Here is a 23,703-nt window from a genome sequence, read left to right as displayed (position 1 = left end):
GGAGTTCTTGAAAGAAATAACCTCATTGTATTATTTCTTGTATACTGATACCTAACACAAGTTCTGATGCATAGTAAGTATTCCATAAATATTAGTAGAGTAAAATCTGTTGAAAAGAAAATCTCAAATACGTATTTAAAACTTAATTATTTTTATATTTTCATGCATTCATATCTTGCCTGCCAGTACAGTCATAAGTTCAATAAGTATGGAAACTATGTATGTTTTTCTATATCCTCTTGGAAGTATATAAAACAGTATTTTTTAATATTGTAGATAATTAGATGTTGTATATTAGTTGTCAGTATTATTTATCAGTCAGCATACTATCGTAGAAGGCATAAAGTCATTATTATGTGCATTGTTTTACACAGACTTAGCACTTATTGAAATTATTCAGATGTTAGGTTTATTTTTTGCTTTTGCAAGACTGAGGAAGCCTAGTATATACTTGTGATAACTTAAATACCAAAGAAGGCAAAGATACTTTGCTCTCAAGAGATGCAGTTTTTTCCTTTCTGGACATGCACTGGGCTAGATCCCACTGCCCTGAATGGAGAGTTATGGCCCAGCAGCATTTACCACAAGGTGACTGAAGTGGCCTGGGGCCTTGAGTGAACATCTGGGGTAGCCAGGTGGTACTCACCATCGGCCTGGGGCCTAGGGAAGAGACTCCTCTGCTTGTGGAAAGGACAGAGAAGGGTAGGAAGGGCTTTGTTTTGTGGCTTGAGTGCCGGCTCAGCCACAGTAGAATAGAGCACCTGGTAGATTCCTGAAGTTTCTGACTCCAGGCCCTGGCTCCTGGATGTCATCTCTGGACCTGTCTGGGACCAGTGGAACTTGCCGCCCTGAAGGGAAGGAAATAAGCCTGGCTGGATTTGCCACAGGCTGATGGTGGAGCCCTAAAGAAATGAGTGAACACAGGCAGGTAGCCAGGCAGTGGTTACTGTGGGCCTTGGGCAAACTAAATAAGGCACCAGTGCTGTACTGTCTTTGGGTCTGACTCAGTACAGTCTAACTGGTGGTAGCCACAGAGGTGCTTCTGTCACTCCACCCCCAGCTCCAGGCAGCTCAGCACACAAAGAGTGACCCTGTTTGTTTCAGAGAAAGTTAAGGGAAGAGAAGAAGAGCCTCTGCCTGGTAATCCAGAGAATTCTTCCAGAAATTATCTGAGACCACCGAGGCAGTATCTCCATGAATCTGCAAGAGCCACAGCATTACTGGACTTGGGATGCCCTCTAATGCAGATGTGGCTGCAGTGACCAAAAACTTAGATCACAACACCAAGGTCTCTTTGAATACCTTGAAATCCTTTCCCTGAAGGACAGGTACAAACAAGCCAACCACAAAGACTACAATAAATACGTAACTGTTGAATGCCCAGACAGCAATGAATACCCATAAGAATCAAGACCATCAAAGAAAACATGACCTCACTAAACGAACTAAATAAGGCACCAGTTACCAATCCTGGAAAGAGAGAGTTATGTGTCTTTTCAGATGACAATTTCAAAATAGCTGTCTTGAGGAAACACAACTTAAGATAACCCAGAGAAGGAATTCAGAAATCTATTAGATAAATTTAACAAATATATTGAAATAATTAACTAGAATCAAGCAGAAATTTTTGAGTTGAAAAATGCAATTGACATACTAAAGAATGCATCAGACTTTCTTAACAGCAGAATTGATCAAGCAGAAGAAAGAATTAGTGAGCTTGAAGACAGGCTATTTGAAAATATTCAGTCATAGGACAAAAAATCAGAAAGAATTAAAAAAGAACAAAGCATGCCTACGTGATCTGGAAAATAGCCTCAAAAGGGCAAGTCTGAGTTGTTGGCCTTAAAGAGGAGATAGAGAGAGAGAGCTACTGGTAGAAATTTGATTCAAATGGATAATAACAGAGAACTTCCCAAACTAGAAAAGATATTATTCAAGTACAAGAAGCTTATAAAACATCAAGCAGAATTAACTCAAATAACACTATTTCAAAACATTTAATAATCAAACTCCCAAAGGTCAAGGATAAAGGAAAGATCCTAAAAGCAGCAAGAAAACAGAAACAAATAACAAACAATAGGTCTCCAATATGTATGGAATCGGACTTCTCAGTGGAAATCTTACAAGACATGAGAGATTGGCATGACATGTTTAAAGTGCTGAAGGAAATTTATCCTAGAATAGCAAATCTGGTGAAAATACATTTCAATCATGAAGGAAAAATAGAGACCTTCCCAGAAAAACAAAAGCTGAGGAATGTTATCAACACCACATATGTCCTATAAGAAAGGCTAAAGGGAGTTCTTCAATCTGAAAGAAAGGTATGTCAATGAGAAAATATCATATGAAGTTACAAAGTCACAGAAAAACATATTTAGCACACAGAACAACATATTAAGAACACAGAATATTATATCACTGTAATCGTCATGTGTAAACTACTCATATATTGAGTAAAAGCGCTAAAGGATAAGTCTATCAAATAATATAACTGCAGCAACTTTTTAAGACACAATACTTTAAAAAGAGGAGGAATTAAAATGCATAACTTTTATTTTCCCTTTGCTTGTTTGTTTGCCTATGCAATCAGTGTTAACAACAGTTTAAAATAATAGGTTATAAGGTATTATTTGCAAGTCTCATGGTAACCTCAATTCAAAAAACTTACAACAGAAACACAAAAAATTAAAAGCAAGAAATTAAAACATACCACCAGAGAAAAACACCTTCACTAAAAGGAAGACAGAAAGGAAGGAAAAAAGGAAGAGGAAACCAAAAAAACAACCAGAAAACACATAACAAAATGGCAGGGGTAAGTCTCTACTTATCAATGATAACATTGAATGTAAATGGATTAAATTATCCAATCAAAAGACAGAGTAGATGACTGAATTAAGAAACATACTAAAATAAACAAAAAAACAAGACCCAATGATCTGTTGTCTACAAGATACACATTTCACCTGTAAAGATACACACTTCACCTGTAAAGATACACACTTCACCTGTAAAGATACACATAGACTGAAAAAAAAGGTACGAAAAAAGATGTTCCGTGCAAATGGAAACCAAAAAAGAGCAGGACTGGCTACGGTTAGACAAAATAGATTTCAAGACAAAAACTATAAAAAGAACAATGAAGAGATAAAGAGGTCAATTCAACAAGGGGGTATAACAAATATGTGTGCCTATGTGTGTGTATATATATATATATATATATATGTATATATATATATATATATATATCTAACTCTAGAGCACCCAGATATATAAAGCAACTGTTATTAGAGCTAAAATGGCAGATATACCCCAATATAATAATGTAATAGCTGGAGACTTCAACACTCACTTTTAACATTAGACTGATCATCTAGACAGAAAATCAACAAAGAAACATCAAAATTAATCTGCCATAGACTAAATGAACCTTGGATATTTGCAGAACATTATCTTTACCAGCTGCAGAATACACATTCTTCTTCTAAGCACATGGATTCTCAAGGATAGACAATGTTAGGCCACAAACACATCTGTAAAAATTCAAAGCAATTGAAATTATATCAAGTATCTTCTTTGACCAAAATAGAATAAAACTAAAATCAGTAACAGGAGGAATTTTGAAAACTATACAAACACATAGAAATTTTTTTTCCAGAACAATGAATATTATTTATTTATTTATTTTTTAATTTAATTTTATTATTATTATACTTTAACTTTTAGGGTACATGTGCACAATGTGCAGGTTAGTTACATATGGATACATGTGCCATGCTGATGTGCTGCATCCATTAACTCGTCATTTAGCATTAGGTATATCTCCTAACGCTATCCCTCCCCCCTCCCCCCACCCCGCAACAGTCCCTAGAGTGTGATATTCCCCTTCCTGTGTCCATTTGTTCTCATTGTTCAATTCCCACCTATGAGTGAGAATATGCGGTGTTTGGTTTTTTTGTTCTTGCCATAGTTTACTGAGAATGATGATTTCCAATTTCATCCATGTCCCTACAAAGGACATGAACTCATCATTTTTGATGGCTGCATAGTATTCCATGGTATATATGTGCCACATTTTCTTACTCCAGTCTATCATTGTTGGACATTTGGGTTTGTTCCAAGTGTTTGCTATTGTGAGTAGTGCCACAATAAACATACGTGTGCATGTGTCTTTATAGCAGCATGATTTATAGTTCTTTGGGTATATACCTAGTAATGGGATGGCTGGGTCAAATGGTATTTCTAGTTCTAGATCCCTGAGGAATCGCCACACTGACTTCCGCAATGGTTGAACTAGTTTACAGTCCCACCAACAGTGTCAAAGTGTTCCTATTTCTCCACATCCTCTCCAGCACCTGTTCTTTCCTGACTTTTTAATGACCGACATTCTAACTGGTGTGAGATGGTATCTCATTGTGGTTTTGATTTGCATTTCTCTGATGGTCAGTGATGGTGAGCATTTTTTCATGTGTTTTTTGGCTACATAAATGTCTTCTTTTGAGAAGTGTCTGTTCATATCCTTTGCCCACTTTTTGATGGGGTTGTTTGTTTTTTTCTTGTAAATTTGTTGGAGTTCATTGTAGATTCTGGATATTAGCCTTTTGTCAGATGAGTAGATTGAGAAAATTTTCTCCCATTTTGTAGGTTGCCTGTTCACTCTGATGGTAGTTTCTTTTGCTGTGCAGAAGCTCTTTAATTAGATCCCAATTGTCAATTTTGGCTTTTGTTGCCATTGCTTTTGGTGTTTTAGCCATGAAGTCCTTGCCCATGCCTATGTCCTGAATGGTAATGCCTAGGTATTCTTCTAGGGTTTTGATGGTTTAGGTCTAACGTTTAAGTCTTTAATCCATCTTGAATTAATTTTTGTATAAGGGGTAAGGAAGGGATCCAGTTTCAGCTTTCTCCATATGGCTAGCCAGTTTTCCCAGCACCATTTATTAAAAAGGGAATCCTTTCCCCATTGCTTGTTTTTCTCAGGTTTGTCAAAGATCAGATAGTTGTAGATATGTGGCGTTATTTCTGTGGGCTCTGTTCTATTCCATTGATCTATATCTCTGTTTTGGTACCAGTACCATGAGAACGGGCAGACTGCCTCCTCAAGTGGATCCCTGACCCCTGACCCCCAAGCAGCCTAACTGGGAGGCAACCCCCAGTAGGGGCAGACTGACACCTCACACAGCCGGGTACTCCTCTGAGACAAACCTTCCAGAGGAACAATCAGACAGCAGCATTCGCGGTTCACGAAAATCCGCTGTTCTGCAGCCACTGCTGCGGATACCCAGGCAAATAGGGTCTGGAGTGGACCTCTAGCAAACTCTGACAGACCTGCAGCTGAGGGTCCTGTTTGTTAGAAGGAAAACTAACAAACAGAAAGGACATCCACACCCAAAACCCATCTGTACATCACCATCATCAAAGACCAAAAGTAGATAAAACCACAAAGATGGGGAAAAAACAGAGCAGAAAAACTGGAAACTCTAAAAAGCAGAGTGCCTCTTCTCCTCCAAAGGAACGCAGTTCCTCACCAGCAATGGAACAAAGGTGAATGGAGAATGACTTTGACGAGTTGAGAGAAGAAGGCTTCAGATGATCAAACTACTCCGAGCTACAGGAGGAAATTCAAACCAAAGGCAAAGAAGTTAAAAACTTTGAAAAAAATTTAGACGAATGTATAACTAGAATAACCAATACAGAGAAGTGCTTAAAGGAGCTGATGAAGCTGAAAGCCAAGGCTCAAGAACTACGTGAAGAATGCAGAAGCCTCAGGAGCCGATGCAATCAAATGGAAGAAAGGGTATCAGTGATGGAAGATCAAATTAATGAAATGAAGCAAGAAGGGAAGTTTAGAGAAAAAAGAATAAAAAGAAACGAACAAAGCCTCCAAGAAATATGGGACTATGTGAAAAGTCCAAATCTACGTCTGATTGGTGTACATGAAAGTGACGGGGAGAATGGAACCCAGTTGGAAAACACTCTGCAGGATATTATCCAGGAGAACTTCCCCGATCTAGCAAGGCAGGCCAACATTCAGATTCAGCAATACAGAGAATGCCACAGAGATACTCCTCGAGAAGAGCAACTCCAAGACACATAATTGTCAGATTCACCAAAGTTGAAATGAAGGAAAAAATGTTAAGGGCAGCCAGAGAGAAAGGTCGGGTTACCCACAAAGGGAAGCCCATCAGACTAACAGCTGATCTCTCGGCAGAAACTCTACAAGCCAGAAGACAGTGGGGGCCAATATTCAACATTCTTAAAGAAAAGAATTTTCAACCCAGAATTTCATATCCTGCCGAACTAAGCTTCATAAGTGACGGTGAAATAAAATACTTTACAGACAAGCAAATGCTGAGAGATTTTGTCACCACCAGGCCTGCCCTAAAAGAGCTCCTGAAGGAGGCACTAAACATGGAAAGGAACAACCAGTACCAGCCACTGAAAAATCATGCCAAATTGTAAAGACCATCAAGGCTAGGAAGAAACTGCATCAACTAATGAGCAAAATAACCAGCTAACATCATAATGACAGGATCAAATTCACACATAACAATATTAACTTTAAATGTAAATGGACTAAATGCTCCAATTAGAAGACACAGACTGGCAAATTGGATAAAGAGACAAGACCCATCAGTGTGCTGTATTCAGGAAACCCATCTCATGTGCAGAGACACACATAGGCTCAAAATAAAAGGATGGAGAAAGATCTACCAAGCAAATAGAAAACAAAAAAAGGCAGAGGTTGCAATCCTAGTCTCTGATAAAACAGACTTTAAACCAACAAAGATCAAAAGAGACAAAGAAGGCCATTACATAATGGTAAAGGGATCAATTCAACAAGAAGAGCTAACTATCCTAAATATATATGCACCCAATACAAGAGCACCCAGATTCATAAAGCAAGTCCTGAGTGACGTACAAAGAGACTTAGACTCCCACACAATAATAATGGGAGACTTTAACACCCCACTGTCAACATTAGACAGATCAACGAGACAGAAAGTTAACAAGGATACCCAGGAATTGAGCTCAGCTCTGCACCGAGTGGACCTAATAGACATCCACAGAACTCTCCACCCCAAATCAACAGAATATACATGTTTTTCAGCACCACACCACACCACACCTATTCCAAAATTGACCACATAGTTGGAAGTAAAGCTATCCTCAGCAAATGTAAGAGAACAGAAATTACAACAAACTGTCTCTCAGACCGCAGCACAATCAAACTAGAACTCAGGATTAAGAAACTAACTCAAAACTGCTCAACTACATGGAAACTGAACAACCTGCTCCTGAATGACTACTGGGCACGTAACGAAATGAAGGCACAAATAAAGATGTTCTTTGAAACCAATGAGAACCAAGACACAACATACCAGAATCTCTGGGACACATTCAAAGCAGTGTGTAGAGGGAAATTTATAGCACTAAATGCCCACAAGAGAAAGCAGGAAAGGTCTAAAATTGCCACCCTAACATCACAATTAAAAGAACTAGAAAAGCAAGAGCAAACACATTCAAAAGCTAGCAGAAGGCAAGAAATAACTAAAATCAGAGCAGAACTGAAGGAACTAGAGACACAAAAAACCCTTCAAAAAATTAATGAATCCAGGATCTGATTTTTTGAAAGGATCAACAAAATTGATAGACTGCTAGCAAGACTAATAAAGAAGAAAAGAGAGAAGAATCAAATAGACGCAATAAAAAATGATAAAGGGGATATCATTGCCACTGATCCCACAAATACAAACTACCGTCAGTAAATACTATAAACACCTCTATGCAAATAAACTAGAAAATCTAGAAGAAATGGATAAATTCCTCGACACATACACCCTCCAAAGACTAAACCAGGAAGAAGATGAATCTCTGAATAGACCAATAACAGGCTGTGAAATTGTGGCAATAATCAATAGCTTACCAACCAAAAAGAGTCCAGGCCCAGATGAATTCACAGCCGAATTCTACCAGAGGTACAAGGAGGAACTGGTACCATTCCTTCTGAAACTATTCCAATCAATAGACAAAGAGGGAATCCTCCCTAACTCATTTTATGAGGCCAGCATCATCCTGATACCAAAGCCGGGCAGAGACACAACCAAAAAAGAGAATTTTAGACCAATATCCTTGATGAACATTGATGTAAAAATCCTCAATAAAATACTGGCAAACCGAATCCAGCAGCACATCAAAAAGCTTATCCACCATGATCAAGTGGGCTTCATCCCTGGGATGCAAGGCTGGTTCAATATATGCAAATCAATAAACGTAATCCAGCATATAAACAGAACCAAAGACAAAAACCACATGATTATCTCAATAGATGCAGAAAAGGCCTTTGACAAAATTCAACAACCTCCATGCTAAAAACTCTCAATAAATTTGGTATTGATGGGACGTATCTCAAAATAATAAGAGCTCTCTATGACAAACCCACAGCCAATATCATACTGAATGGGCAAAAACTGGAAGCATTCCCTTTGAAAACTGGCACAAGACAGGGATGCCCTCTCTCACCACTCCTATTCAACATAGTGTTGGAAGTTCTGGCCAGGGCAATTAGGCAGGAGAAGGAAATAAAGGGTATTCAATTAGGGAAAGAGGAAGTCAAATTGTCCCTGTTTGCAGATGACATGATTGTATATCTAGAAAACCCCATCATCTCAGCCCAAAATCTCCTTAAGCTGATAAGCAACTTCAGCAAAATCTCAGGATACAAAATCAATGTACAAAAATCACAAGCATTCTTATACACCAATAACAGACAAACAGCTAAATCATGAGTGAACTCCCATTCACAATTGTTTCAAAGAGAATAAAATACCTAGGAATCCAATTTACAAGGGATGTGAAGGACCTCTTCAAGGAGAACTACAAACCACTGCTCAGTGAAATAAAATAGGATACAAAGAAATGGAAGAACATTCCATGCTCATGGGTAGGAAGAATCAATATCGTGAAAATGGCCATACTGCCCAAGGTAATTTATAGATTCAATGCCATCCCCATCAAGCTACCAATGACTTTCTTCACAGAATTGGAAAAAACTACTTTAAAGTTCATATGGAACCAAAAAAGAGCCCTCATCGCCAAGTCAATCCTAAGCCAAAAAAAGTACAAACACATAGAAATTAAACAACAAGCTTCTGAATGACCAATGTGTCAATAAAGAAATTAAGAAGGAAATTTAAGAAATTTCTTGAAACAAATGATAGTGAAGACACAACATGTAAAAACCTATGAGATATAGCGAAAGGAATCTTAAGAGGAAAATTTATGGCTGTAAGTGCCTACATCAAGAAAGCAGAAAAATTTCAAATAAACAATCCAGCAAAGCATCTTAAAGAGCTAGAAAAGCAAGAGCAAACCAAACCCAAAGTTAGTAGAAGAAGTAATAAAGATCAGAGCAGAAATAAATTAAATGAAAACAAAGAAAACAGTACAAAAGATCAATGAAACATAAAGTTTGTATCTTGAAAAGATAAATAAAATTGACAGAACTTTAGCCAGACTAAAGAAGCAAAAAAGAGAGAAAACCAAATAAAATCAGAGATGAAAAATGAGTCATTATAACTGATGTTTCAGAAATTCAAAGGATCACTAGAGGCTACTATGAGCAACTATATACCAATAAATTGGAAATCCTAAAATAAGTAGGTAAGTTCATAGACACATACATCCTACTAGATTGAACCACAAAGAAACCCAAAACCTGAGCAGGCCAATTACAAGTACCAAGATCAAAGATGTAATAAAATATCCAAGAAAAAATCCCAGGACCCACTGGCTTCACTGCTGAATTCTATCAAACATTTAAAGAAGAATTAACACCAGTCCTACTCAAACTATTCTGAAAAATTAGGAGGAGGGAATACTTCCAAACTCATATTATGTGAGTTGCACATACAAAATCATTATAAAAATCCATAGTATTTCTATATGTCAACAGTGAGCAATCTGAAAAAGAAATCCAGAAAATAATCCTATTTATAATAGTTGCAAATAAAATAAAATACCTAGGAATTAACCAAGGAAGTGAAAGATCTCTACAATGAAAACCATAAAACACTGATGCAAGAAATTGAAAAGAACATTAAAAAATGGAAATATATTCCATGTTCATAGATTGAAAAAACAATATTATTAAAGTGTCCATACTACCTAAAGCAATCCATGGATTTGATGCAATTCCTATCAAAATAACCAATAGCAATTTTCACAGACATAGAAAAAACTATCCTAAAATTTATGTGGAACCACAAAAGACCCAGAAAGGCCAAAGCAATCCTGAGTAAAAGGAAAAAAAAAACTGGAGGAATCACATTACCTGACTTTAAATTATATTTCAGAGCTATAGTAATAAAAATAGTAAGGCACTGGCATAAAAACAGACAGAGCAATGGAACAAAATAGACAACCCAGAAACAAATTCATACATCTACACTCAACTCATTTTTTGACAAAGGGGGCAAGAACATACATTGATGAAAGGAGAGCCTCTTCCATAAATGGTGCTGGGAAAACTGGATATTCATATGCAGAGGAATGGAACTAGACCTCTATCTCACACCATATACAACAATCAAATAAAAATGGATTAAATACTTAAATCTGAGACTTCAAACTTTGAAACTACTGACAGAAAATATTGAGAAAATTCTCCAGGACATTAGAATAGGCAAAGCTTTCCTGTAGAATATCCCACAAACACAGGCAACCAAAGCAAAAATGGACAAAAGGGATCATATCAAATTAAAATGTTTCCGCACAGCAAAGAAAACAGTCAACCAGGTGAAGAAACATCCTACAGAATGGGGAAAGGTAAGTGCAAACTCTGCATCAGACAAAGGATTAATAACCAGAATATATAAGGAGCTCAAAACAACTCCATAGGAAAAAAATCTGATAATACACCTTAAAAGTGGGCAAAAGATTTGAGTAGACATTTCTCAAAAGAAAAGGTATAATTGCCAAACAGATATATGAAAAGTGCTCAACATCACTGGTCATCAGAGAAATGCAAATCAAAACTACAATGAGATATTGTCTCACCCCAATTAAAATGGTTTTTATCTAAAAGATATTCAATAACAAATGCTGGCAAGGATATGGAGAAAAGGGATCACTAGTACACTATTGGTAGGAATGTAAATTAGTACAACCCCTATGGAGAACAGTTTGATGATTCCTCAAAAAAACTAAAACTCATTTGATCCATAAATTCCACTGCTAGGAAAGGAAGTTATAATAGTATATCAAAGAGATACTGCACTCCCATCTTTCTCGCAGCACTATTCACGATATCCAAGATACGGAAGCTACCTATGTGTCTATCAAAAACAAATGGATAAAGGATATGTGGTACATTAACACAATGGAGTACTATTCAGCCATAAAAATTATTGAGATCCTCTCATTTGCAACAATACGGATGACACTGGAGGTAATTATGTTAAGTGAAATAAGCCAGGCACAGAAAGACAAACTTCCCATGTTCACACTTAATTGTGGGAGTTAAAAATTAAAACAATTTAACTCATGAAGATACAGAGTAGAATAATGGTTACAAGAGTCCAAGAAGGGTACTGGGGCTGGAAGAATGGGGATGGTTAATAGATACAATAATATCATTCTATAGAGTGAATAAGGTCTAGTATTTGATAGCACAACAGGGTGGTTACAGTCAACACTAATTTGTACATTTGAAATGACTAAGAGCATAGTTGAATTGTATGTAACACAAAGAAAGGATAAAAGCTTGAGGTTAGAGACATCTCATTTACCCTAATGTGATTATTACACACCACATGCCTGCATACATATCTCATGTATTCCATATATATATATATATATATATATATATATATATATATATATATACGTACTTACGAAAGAGATGGCATTTCTCAATGTGGCCATAATTGACTCATACATACTTCAACATTTGATGAAAATTTGGCAACACTTCATCAATTCATCACCAGAAGTCATTAGGGATTCTTTTTAGATTTCAATTACACCATCAATTCCCTTTAATTCAATTCTGCACAATTATCAATTATGCACATATTAATTGAACATTTACTAAATGTTATGCCTTGGACAAATTGCTGTTAGATATAATGGAAATATTTTGAGGACAAGGACAAGCAGTTTAGAATTCTATTTCTGGTTTTTTCTCTTATCTTTTGAGTGATTTAGAATGTATTACTTAACTTCTTTGACACCAGATTTTTAATCTTGTGACAGGGATATGAATCTCAATCACAGACGGTTATTTAACAAAAACAGGAGTGGTATAGTGTTTGGCATCTAGTTGCTTCTCAACAAACATTAAACTTCGGATTCACTTAAATGAAGTGCCCCTTTTCACCATGTCACCATTTATACAGTAGAAGAACGAAGCATGAAGGACTCCTTTAGAAGGCAGGTGCCAGCTACAAACAATGGGACTCTAGGTTGTTTTCCAGATGTCCTTATTTTAACAGCATTATTATGTGTTGTATTTTTAGGGGAGAATGTGTGCCAGGACAGTAGTATAATTCAGTTTCAATTACAGTAACTGTTATGTGTTGTGGGCTAGCCAAAAGTTGGCAGGTAGCCTGTGCACAAGCCCTGGACTTAATAGGAGTAATGGCTTTGCAAGCCCACTTCAGCTCCTCATTACTGTCTCCTTCTGATTTAGTGGTGGCCTCCTCCCCTGCGGTTGGGTGTTGATACCATCTCCTCAGCTGGCTCAGGTTTCTGGGAAGATGTTCATTCTGCCTTAGAACTGCCAGAAATCTATTTCTTATATTTTCTGTTAAGTACAGTGGGACAAAACATAGTCCCTCATTTCCTTCCTTCCTTCATTCCTTCCTTCTGTCCCTCCCTCCCTCCATCCTTCCTTCCCTTCCTCTTTTTCTCCTTCCCTCCTTTTCTTCCTCCATCCCTCCTTTCCTTCCTTCCTTTCCTTCCTTCCTTCCTTCCTCCCCTGCCTCTATCCCTCCCTCCCTCCTTCCTTCCTTTTTTCCTTCCCTTCCTTCCCTTCCTCCCCTTCCTCCATTTCTCCTTCCCTTCCTCCATTTCTGCTTCCCTCCTTTTCTCTCTCCCTCCCTCCCTCCTTGCCACCTTTCTCCCTTCCTTCCTTCCCTCCTTCCTTTCTTCCCTCTGTCCCTTCCTCCCTCCTTCCTTTCTTCCTTCCTTCTTTCCTTTTTCCTTTCTCCTTTCTTCCTTCCCTTCCTTTTTTTCTCCTTCCCTCCTTTTCGTCCTCCTTCCCTCCTTTCCTTCCTTCCTTTCTTCCTTCCTTCCTCCCCTGCCTCTGTCCCTCCCTCCCTCCTTCCTTTTTTCCTTCTCTTCCTTCCCTTCCTCCATTTCTCCTTCCCTCCTTTTCTCTCTCCCTCCCTCCTTCCCACCTTCCTTCCTTCCTTCCTTCCCTCCTTCCTTTCTTCCCTCTGTCCCTTCCTCCCTCCTTCCTTTCTTCCTTCCTTCCTTTTTCCTTTCTTCTTTCTTCCCTCCCTTCTTCTTTTTCTCCCTCCCTCCTTTTCTCCCTCCCTCCTTCCTTCCTCTCTCCCTCCCTCCCTTCTTTCCTTCCTTCCTTCCGTCCCTCTGTCCCTCCCTCCCTCCTTCTTTTCTTCCTTCCTTCCTTTCACTTTTCTTCCTTTCCTTACTCTTTTTTTCCTTCCCTCTTTTTCTCTTTTCCTTCCTTCCTTCCTTTTCCCTTCCCTTCCCTTTCTTTCCCTTCCCTTCCTTTCTCCCCTCCTTCCCCACTTCTCCCGCTGCCTCCCTCCTGCCTTCCTTCTCTCCTTCCTTCTCTCTCTTCACATTCTTCCTTCCCTTCCTCCTCCCTTGTTTCTTCCTTCATTTTCTTCTTCCTCATACTCCTGTTCTTTTTATTCTTTCTTCTTTTCCCTCTTCCTCCTCCTACCCCTCCATCTTCCATGTTGTATTGCTACCCACTTAATGAATCCTTTTGCCAAAAGCCTTCTTCTTATTGTCTACCCATTTAATATTTTATTCCATTTTTCTTACTAGTTCTATCTTGTAGAACACTTAGACATCTTCTCTATTACCTATATTTTTATCTTCCCAATATTTGTAGATTCTTATCTTCCCTGGTTGTCACTAAGCCACATAATAGGCATTTATCTCCTTTAATCTAGTCTCATAAATCAAACCTTTCTTTTCCCTACTCATCTTTTTATCATTCTCTAAATGGTTTTTAATTTGTCTTTGTCTTTCTGGAATGGAAGTGCCTCGAACTAAATGCAGGATTCAAGGCTGAAACCTTGCTGGCTGCATTTTGCCATTCTTTCATTCTGAACAAACATTTCATAACAAATAACCATAGTATGGCTCTTTATCTTGCCAGTTCATTACTTTGCAAATGTATGCAGAATAAGTTCTTACTGAGGTCTTTTGAAGTAGATTAAAAAATGCATTTTTTCCAGAACTCAGGAGGCCAAAGGTTTAAACTGAGATTTACCACAATTCATGACCTTTCAGCTAAAATTCTGTGGGACTAACTTTCCTCTTTTTTTTTTTTAAGGCAGATTCTTGCTCTGTTGCCCAGGCTGGAGTACAGTGGCACCGTCTCAGTTCATTGCAACCTCTCGGGTTTAAGCAATTTTCCTGCCTCAGCCTCCAGAGTAGCTGGGATTACAGGCACATACCACCACGCCCAGCTAATTTTTGTCTTTTTAGTAGAGATGGGGCTTCGCCATTTTGGTCAGGCTGGTCTGACTTGAAGCCTCAAGTGATCCACCCGCCTTGGCCTCCTAAAGTGCTGAGATTACAGGCATGAGCCACCGCTTCCGGCCTAGGAATCAATACTGTCATATCTCATGTACAGGACCTAGACTGGGACCAGGCAAGCAAAGCTCACAGGGTACTTGCAAATCCTGAGAATGAGCACCACCTTACATTTTGCATCTAAGATGCCTCACTAAAACAATATAGTAGGTAGAAAAATACTTTTAAAAATGCTAACACATAGACAAATATAAGGTCTCACCATCATTGTTCTTCACCAGTTCTACCCAACACAATTTGTTAGCAATAGAATGATTATACACTTGGAGCTCACCTATGCCAAGCCCTTCTCCATAGTTTCCTTGACTCACTCTTTCAAGTTTCCCAGTGCCCGAGTATGCTAGCCCCTGCTTAGCCAGGCACCTTCAGGCCAGAGCACCTAAATTGGTAAACCATTCAATCACAGAGATTATTTCCTCATTGTGCCATCAAAATGTAATTATTTAGATGCCTGTTCCCTCCTAACTCTGCTTATCTGCTTCCTTGAAGATAACTTGCTTATCAGATGAAACTGTGTTTGTTGTTGTGTCTGTAATGAAGTACTGGTTTAACATGTAATCTGTTTCAGATCACAAATTTACAATTTCAATAAGGTTAACTGTAGAAATGATGCTTTTCTCTCCAAGTGCTCTAATACATGGTTTAGAAAACTTTTCTGATGATGAACTACAGTAAGAAGTGCATTTTTTATCATAACCAGGAACATATAGAAAAACACAAATAAATATAACTGAAAAGGATTTCACAAAATAATGCTTTTTCTATTTGCAAAACAGTCACCAGTTCTATCCTATTCTTTTTTCTTTTTCTTTTCTATTCCATACTGCTAATCATGAACTCATCAAGTTGATTTTGCTATCCATTAGTGGGACACAACCAGTTTTGTAAAACAAAAACACACCCTAAAGGATTCTGTTTTAGCGGAACTGAGCTGATGGTTGTGGAAAAGTTTTTGACTGATGTCTGTGTGGATCTGTGTGTGTGTCTTGTGTGCATCTGTGTAGGGTGGCCAGGAGAATATACTGGATGGACTTGACTGTGGGTAGAAAGAAGTTCACCTTCGCAAGGGGAGGACTATCCAGTGTGCATAGATATTTAACAGGCTACTAGGTGATTCAAATTTCTGAGGAATTCAGCAAGATGTGATGGGCCTAGACATATATAACAGTGGAATGTCCAGGAGAAGGCAGCCTCCAGAGCTGCAGAGTGTGGTAGCATTAGAAGAGTTTCTAGGAAAAGATTCCGGGTAATTGAGAGGCAGGTACTAGGAATAAACTATGGATTTAGACATAAGGGGAAAACTAGTTATAAGAACTGCAGCATAAATTCACAGCAAGGCTGAAGGCAAGGTTCACTCCGTGTATAGCATGTGTCTGTTGATTTGTTGTTCCTTAAGTCCATTCTGACTGCAGATATGATTTGTCCAAGTACCTGTCAATTGCAACCAAATGATCAAAGCTGTAAGCAAAGCCAGCATGATCAAGCAGTGCCTGGTAGACCTTGGGAAGCAGACAGGTCTTGGCTCCCTTTAGATTTATCTTTTCTATTTTCCTCTGCCTGTGAATAGAGCAGGCCCTAAGTACCAGGCTAGAATTCGCACCTCATCGAATGTATTTTAGCGCATTTTGCTCCAACTTATTTCATAAGTTCTGTCTTTAAATTGCCCTGATAGGTCATCTGCTTAGAGTTGTTCCTCATTCTTCATAGGTGTGTACAACCATTATCAATTTAGTAAAATTCTGGAGTTCAACCTTTTTAACAGGAGGGATTATGTTGAGTTTTTTTCACAGCTTGTTTATGGCCTAAATATAATTCCCTTTCAAACAATTTCTCATTGAAAGACTCTTCATGTTTCTAATGTCCAGGAAAAATATAAACCCAAGAGGGTTTTTACTAACCTTATAAAATTGCAGGATTACACTCATAAAGAGAAAAATAAGCTTCTCTTCATGCTCAGGCTCTTTAACAAATGAATCCTAAGTTCATGTATAAACTTGCAGTTAATAAGACACATATCAAAAAGCACTGCAAAAAAACCCAGGATTTTAGAAAGAAAAAAACACAAGTAGAGTAGTGTGTCATTTTCGCTTCCACTATTTGGTGGTACAATAGTGGCACAGTACTTACATACACAATGCATAACTCTCAAAAAATATAAAAGCAAATAACTGATAAAATATATAGAAAAATGACCTTTTCAAAATCCCATTTCAAACATTCAAAGTCAGTGGCTTAAGTGAATAGTGAATCTATGATACCTTTTCCAAATAGAGTAGAATTATAGAGGCTCTTTCTACCTTGAGTAGCAAGAAATTAATTATTAGGATTGCTTTGACTCACAATGATGCTGTGAACTTCCAATTATTCCAGGTAAGGTAAGCAGGGATTGTACATAATTGAAATTTAATGATAACACAAAAGGCTTATTCTAACCATTAATTTCAATCTTTTTCCCTAGCAAACCTTTACATGAGCTAATGAGAATAGCTAAGCTGCTTGTGTGTTATTTTACCTGTCTTTTTTTAAATGTCTCCCTCTTTGGTAAAGCTGTTTACAAGAAGTAAATCAGTGATCATCAAAATGTGATTTGAAGAGGTTTGGAAAGTTTGAACCTGAGGGCAGCCAGGTGTCAGCTAAAGCAGGCAGGGAAGGATGATTTATAAATCGGATTTAAAGACAGTTCCTGTATTAGTCTGTTTTCACACTGCTGGTAAAGACATACCCAAGACTGGATAATTTACAAAATAAAGAGGTTTATTGGACTTACAGCTCCACACGGCTGGGGAGGCCTCACAATCATGGTGGAAGGCGAAAGACACGTCTCACGTGGCAGCAGACAAGAGAAGAGAGCTTGTGCAGGAAGACTCCCGTTTTTAAAACCATCAGATCTCCTGGGACTTATTCACTATCATGAGAACAGCATGGGAAAGACCTGCTCCTGTGATTCAATTACCTCCCACAGGGTCCCTCCCACAACACGTGGGAATTCAAGATGAGATTTGGGTGGGGACACAGCCAAACCATAACAGTTCTCAAAAGAGGATCTCCAAAATGTTTCTGCAAGGCCAGCACCATTATAACCATAATATAGCTTCTCAATGATTTCTTGATAAATATGCACACTTTCTATTCTTTATAGTCACACATTGTCACCTTATATGTATAATAGGAGTTAGTGTTTGCTTGCTTACCAAGTTGTCAACATTATTGTTAACAACTCCTTGAAAAATCCTTGGTTTATTTAAATAGATATTTGCTCATTTGATTTCCTCCATAAATTGTTACCTTTTATTCTCAAAATAAAGAGACCGATGGAGAAATTATTAAAGGTGTTTTTTGGACACAGAATAGTAAACATATTTTTACAATTTCATATTAGTTAATAAAAATGATTTCTATGTTCATTAATCAAAATGTGCTGATGGACTTCATGTTAAATCATTAAGGATTTAAAATATGAAAAGGGGATAGTTGGCATGTAAGTTGAGAGTTTGATCAAATCCAACTCAATAGTAAAAACTATTTGAAATACTCGATACTCCATACCAGTTGCCAAGTTTTCCCTTTGCTAATGACAAGCATTTATATCCCACAAGAACACTAAATTGTCTCGTAAGTATCTCTTGAATGGCCACCTAAGAAATGTGAAGGCCAGAGCAGCTCATAAGAACAAACTGATGTTACCTTTGAGAATACCATGCTGGGCATTTTTGGGTACCTAAAGAAATGGAATATATATTATAAAACCCCGAGCCAGTTATTCCCAGTACAGAAGCTGACTTCTGTAAACTTGGTTTAATAATTTGGCAGCCTGTATCAATCAGTAGGGTGGTAGCAAGTAAATAATTATTTCAAGGTAATGCATTTGAATGTTCAATACAGTAAACAGTTAATATAGAAAATAAAACAGGAGGAAGAAGCATCATTTAGCACATTGATGATTCGCTGGATTGTCCTGGAACGTTCTGCGTTGTCTTAAAATAACTCTGGATTTTCCAGTTCAACTAGCTAGATATTTTGTTGGGTAAGCTTCTGTACTTGCTATCAAACTGACTCTCAACATAGCCTTCACACATTAGTGCCAACCAGCTTCAAGTTCCCAGGTTGCCAGTGGTCTCACTTTTCATGCACAAAGGTGACAAATGAAAATCTGTTATACCATGGTGTTAATGATTAAAGTTTTCTGCCATTTGAGTTATTTTCAGGACACCTAGAATGCTTAATGTGAAAAATTAAATATTTAATGGTTGAATTCTAGACATGGTGATTTTTGTTGGAGGGTTATGCTTTTGGCTTAAATCTTCCTTGTACCCTCCAGATAGCATGCCATTCATTTTTTTCTTTCTTTTTTTCCTTTCCATTCCTCCTTCATTTACTGCAACATTTACTGATTAACTAATGTATTTCAGGCACATAGATAAGTACTGAGGAGAGAAACATAAATCAGATATGGCCCTTCCTCCCCAGGATTCGTAGTTTTGTACAGGGCATAGTATGTCAACCTGCTCATAAATCTTGAAAGGATGGTAGTTGAATATAGGTACAAAGCTGAAAGAAGAAGGGGTTAATCTTGTCTTTGGAAGATGGGCTCATGAAAGACTCTACCCAAGTGGAAGGATTTAAGCTGATTCCTAAATGATGGGTAAGAACTTCTCAGAAGGAAAAGGAAGCCGTTGGAGGAATCACCCTGGCATTTGGGTTACAGCAGTAGTTCCTCATGACCTGAACACAGAGTGTGAGCACAGTCTGTCAGGAGATGAGGATGGAGAGTTCCTTGGAAAGTTGGTAGGGGTTTTGAATGCCTTGCCATGACTTTCAGATTTCATTCTGCAAAATGAAAAATACCAGCAAAATACCACTGAAAATCGAAGCTGGGGAATTACATGTTCCTTTCACTTTGACAACAAGGTATACAGTGGGTAGATCAGAAGGGAAGAGAGGCTTAACAGAATTGTGACAGTCATGCATTGAGTGGATGCCATAAATCAGACATGGCCCTAGATTCTGGGTATACCTTGGGAGCAAAATAACCGTAACACCCGCCTTGTACTAATTATGACAATAACAATAGTATTTATTTAATATCGATTTGGTACTGTCTGGGAGCTTGTTGTATTTTAAGGGCAGTTGACCTTTAAATAATGCAGAGGTAAGGGCACTGGCCCCCCACAGTTGAAAATCTGTGTATAAGTTTTAGCTGTCCAAAAATTGAGGTATTTATAGCCTACTGTTGACCAGAGGCTTGACCGATTACAAACAGTTGATTAACACATACGTTGTATATGTATTACGTGCTGAATTCTTACAATAAAGCAAGCTAGTAAAAAATATTAAGAAAATCATAAAGAAGAGAGACTACGCTTACCATTAAGTGGAAGTAGATCATCATAAAGGCTTTCATCTTCATCATCTTCACATTGAGTAGGCTGAGGAGGAGGAGGAAGAGAAGTTGGTCTTGCTGTCTCAGAGGTGGCAGAGATAGAAGTCTGTGTATAAGTCAGTCTGTGGGGCTCTAACCTATGTCGTTCAAGGGTCAACTCTATTTCAGCTTAACAACTCTGAGATGTTACTACTATCTGTGTTGTATAGGTAATGTAACTGAGACTGAGAGATGGTATTTACCCAAAGCTGTGTAGCCAGTGAAGTATCCAGTTAGGATTTGTGTCCAGGCAGTATTTCACTATGATCTACCTTGAGGAAGTGAATAGATCATAAGATCAGCCATAACTATAGTGGAAACATAGCCAGAGCAGAGCAACAGGAAGCAGGAAAAATAAAAATAAAACTATAAATACAAGAAGAATCTGTTCTAAAAGAAATGGAGCCTCAAGCTATAGTGTTAAGGTCCCAAATACGGTACTCTTCATCCTTTTCTAGATAGTTCTTTCTGCCTTATACATCTCAGTGGATGAAGCCAGCTATTCAACATATAGTCTGACCACACTAGGTAGCCAGAGTTTTGCATAGGCATTTTCTGACCCTTCTCCTTTCCTTATTACCATGACTTGTTAATAGACAGCTTACACTCCAGGACTTTTCATCTTTCTATTGGCTTCTGTGCATTCAGTGGCCAAATGTCCAGTAGTTCTATGCTGAGCCTCCTCTCAGATATAGTTTGAAAAATGCATGAGATAAAAAAAATATCCTTCAGCCTCCTACAACCACAGAACACCTAGCATGCCACTCAGCAGTTAGAGCAGAAACATGTTGTGGTAGGCAGAATTCTAGAATAGACTCACGATTGCACACCTAAAATGACCCTGATGTACACACCCTATATAATCCCTTTCCTTCAAGTGTGAGTTGGATTTGTGACTATGATAGGATATTGCTACCATAATTTTGGTACCCTATATGGGTGAAAAGATTTTGTAGCTGTAACTGAGGTTACTAATCAGTTGACTTTGAGTTAATCCAAAGGGATGCAATCCCAAGTGAGCCTGACCTAATCGGCCAAGCCCTGAAAAGAGGTCAGAGAAACTTGAAGCGTGGAAGACATTTCTTGCTAGCATTGAAAGAGCAGCCTACCACACTGCAGACAGAACATGACACCAAGAGCAATGTCTAGGAGATGAGAGTGGTCCCTGTCCAACAGCTAGCAAGAAAACAGGGGAACTCAGTCATAAAACTACAAGGAAATGAATCCTTTCAACAAACTGTGAGCTTAGAAGAGGACACAGAGCTTCAGATATGATCACAGCCCGAGCCTTCATCTTGAGTTAAGCCTGAATAGAGCACTCTGCTAACCCATACCCAGACTCCTTATCCACAGAAACTGTGAAATAATAAATTTGTGCTGTTCTAAGTCACTCAATTTGTGATGATGTGCTATGCAGCAGTAGAAAACTATGAAACAATACTGTAGTTCAGAGAGGTGCCATCCTGAGTTATCAAACCAGCAAGTCGGGCTTGACTGGCTTGTTTTGATGACCCTTCAAAAGAGTTTTAGTCTGCTCATAATAAATTTAACATAGCATGCCCTCAGTTATCCATAAAAGCTAATCTTTAATTCTTTGAGGCCACTTTGTATTATTTAATGGGTTACATTTCCATTGCATTGAGGATAATTTTCCCTTTCAGTGTGGTTCTACTAACGGCATGTCCTGTGTGTTTTTCAAATAAAATATATACTTAATTAGTATTCATAATTCGATTCTAGTATAACTTGGTTATCATAGGTATTTTATTTCAAATATTTATGTTTAAAATCAAAGTTAATAACAAGTGAGTCAGTTAGAATTGTTAGTAATTAAACTACAGCATATAAGCATGAATAATTGTCAAGGAGATTGTTGTATATTGCTTTTTACAGTTTATATTTCTTTGGTGCAATAAAATAATAGGATAAACAATTATTTATACTCTATTACAGTGAGGAAGTACAACATGTCAGCTGTAATGAGGAATAATTTGTTAGAGGAGAAAATATTTGGAAGGAAATCTGGCTAAATATGTATCCACAACTAAGATTTTTATTAACCAGGACTAAAAATCTGTTGAAATTACCCTGGGTTTAATGATCACATAAATAATCCTGTTTCAATTATTTGCATCTTACATGAGTTCATAATAAATGAATTATGCATCAGACAACTTTGTGTCTTTTGTTACTTTTGTAGTATTGATTTAGATAAAGATTAGCTCCAGGGAGTAATGGGAAAGGGCTCCATGTGGCTGCTGTTTTGCTTTTTATTAGATCTCAAACTGAAATATCTACTTTATCTAAATCAGCTTCACACTTCTGAACATTTGTATCCATCAATTCTATTTACTTCACTTAGCTTGGCTATTAAGATGGCTGCACATCAGTTCTGCCCTTCACTTAAGTGATTACATTTGGAGCTGAAAGACGGATTCTCCAGGGAGAGATCAAAGATGGGAGCTAGGTTATGAAGCAATGCAGAAAAGTGTGGGATCATTCACAGTCCTCTGTCTCTACTAAAGTTTGTATCTAAAGCTCATTGATGAGAGAAAGTTGTCATGAATGCAGGAAATGAATGACCTGAATAAAAACAAACAAAAAAAACTTTAAATATGGAATAGGAACTTGTGTCTATTCCCAATCTGTTTCAAATGCCTTACTTTTATTCGAAGAAAAAACTTTCCAGAGAAGTTTGAGAAACCGAAGGAACCCCCGTCTATTCTTAACCATGTCAAGTTTGTAAAAGGTGTGACTCTCAGCTAGTTTTGATGAGCTGGGAGGATGTGTTCCTTACATGGGTGAGGGTGTTTGAGCAGATTAATGCAGTGTTTCTCACAGTATGGTCCAGAGAAGTCCTGCATTAGAATCATTAGAACTTTTGACAAAAATGGAGATCCAGGATCTCTACCTAAGACCTATGAAATGAGAATCTCTGGGAAAAGTCTGAGGATTCCTTTTTAGGGAGATTTCTAGTTAATGCTGATGCATGTAACAGTTTGAGCACCACGAGTCAATATATATGTACAACAGCTTAGTTCTCTGTTCTCTCTTGCCGGTGCTGGACACTCTTGCTACCAATTCCTTTCCTCCCATTTGTCTTCAGCCCTTTAAGAATGCGGTAATGTACAGCTCAAATGAGTTTTTTGAGTCCCTGTCTATTGTTCCTCCATTTAACTACCTTTATCCACTGAGCAGCTTGTGTTTGCTGTTCATTCTTAGGACAAGGATGGGTGGTGAAGTCTGGGTGTGGTGTTGATCCTTCATCATTAAGGATATTGTCTAGTCATGGAACTAGACCAAACAAGACTAGACTAGTCTAGAACTAGAGTGTGATTCATGGATCATGGGGTTGATGAGACTTACGAAGCAGTCAAATATGCCCTTGAAGGTGGATTTCCTCAAGGAAATGATGATAGGACCCTTTGAAACCCCACTTGAATTTGAGTAGAATCTGTAGTGATGTCATGCCAACACCTCACTGCATCTGTTCA

At 37.9% G+C, this 23,703-nt stretch overlaps 1 protein-coding gene and 1 long non-coding RNA gene across 4 annotated transcripts in view; one reads left to right on the top strand and one right to left on the bottom strand.

Annotated features, from left to right (window-relative positions):
* The window catches only part of KCNIP4 (potassium voltage-gated channel interacting protein 4), a 1,214,435-nt gene that overhangs the window by 628,931 nt on the left and 561,801 nt on the right, over positions 1-23,703 (top strand).
* The window catches only part of LOC129059234 (uncharacterized), a 54,362-nt gene that overhangs the window by 23,202 nt on the left and 7,457 nt on the right, over positions 1-23,703 (bottom strand). Inside the window, exon 2 of the long non-coding RNA XR_010139634.1 lies at positions 20,156-20,216. This is a non-coding gene — a long non-coding RNA (uncharacterized LOC129059234). The remainder of the gene's footprint in view (positions 1-20,155; positions 20,217-23,703) is intronic.

The sequence above is a fragment of the Pongo abelii genome, chromosome 3 (assembly GCF_028885655.2).
Source record: "Pongo abelii isolate AG06213 chromosome 3, NHGRI_mPonAbe1-v2.0_pri, whole genome shotgun sequence".
Classification (NCBI taxonomy): domain Eukaryota; kingdom Metazoa; phylum Chordata; class Mammalia; order Primates; family Hominidae; genus Pongo; species Pongo abelii.
The sequence above is the reverse complement of the archived record's forward strand: the minus strand, read 5'-3'. Positions and strand labels throughout refer to the sequence as shown.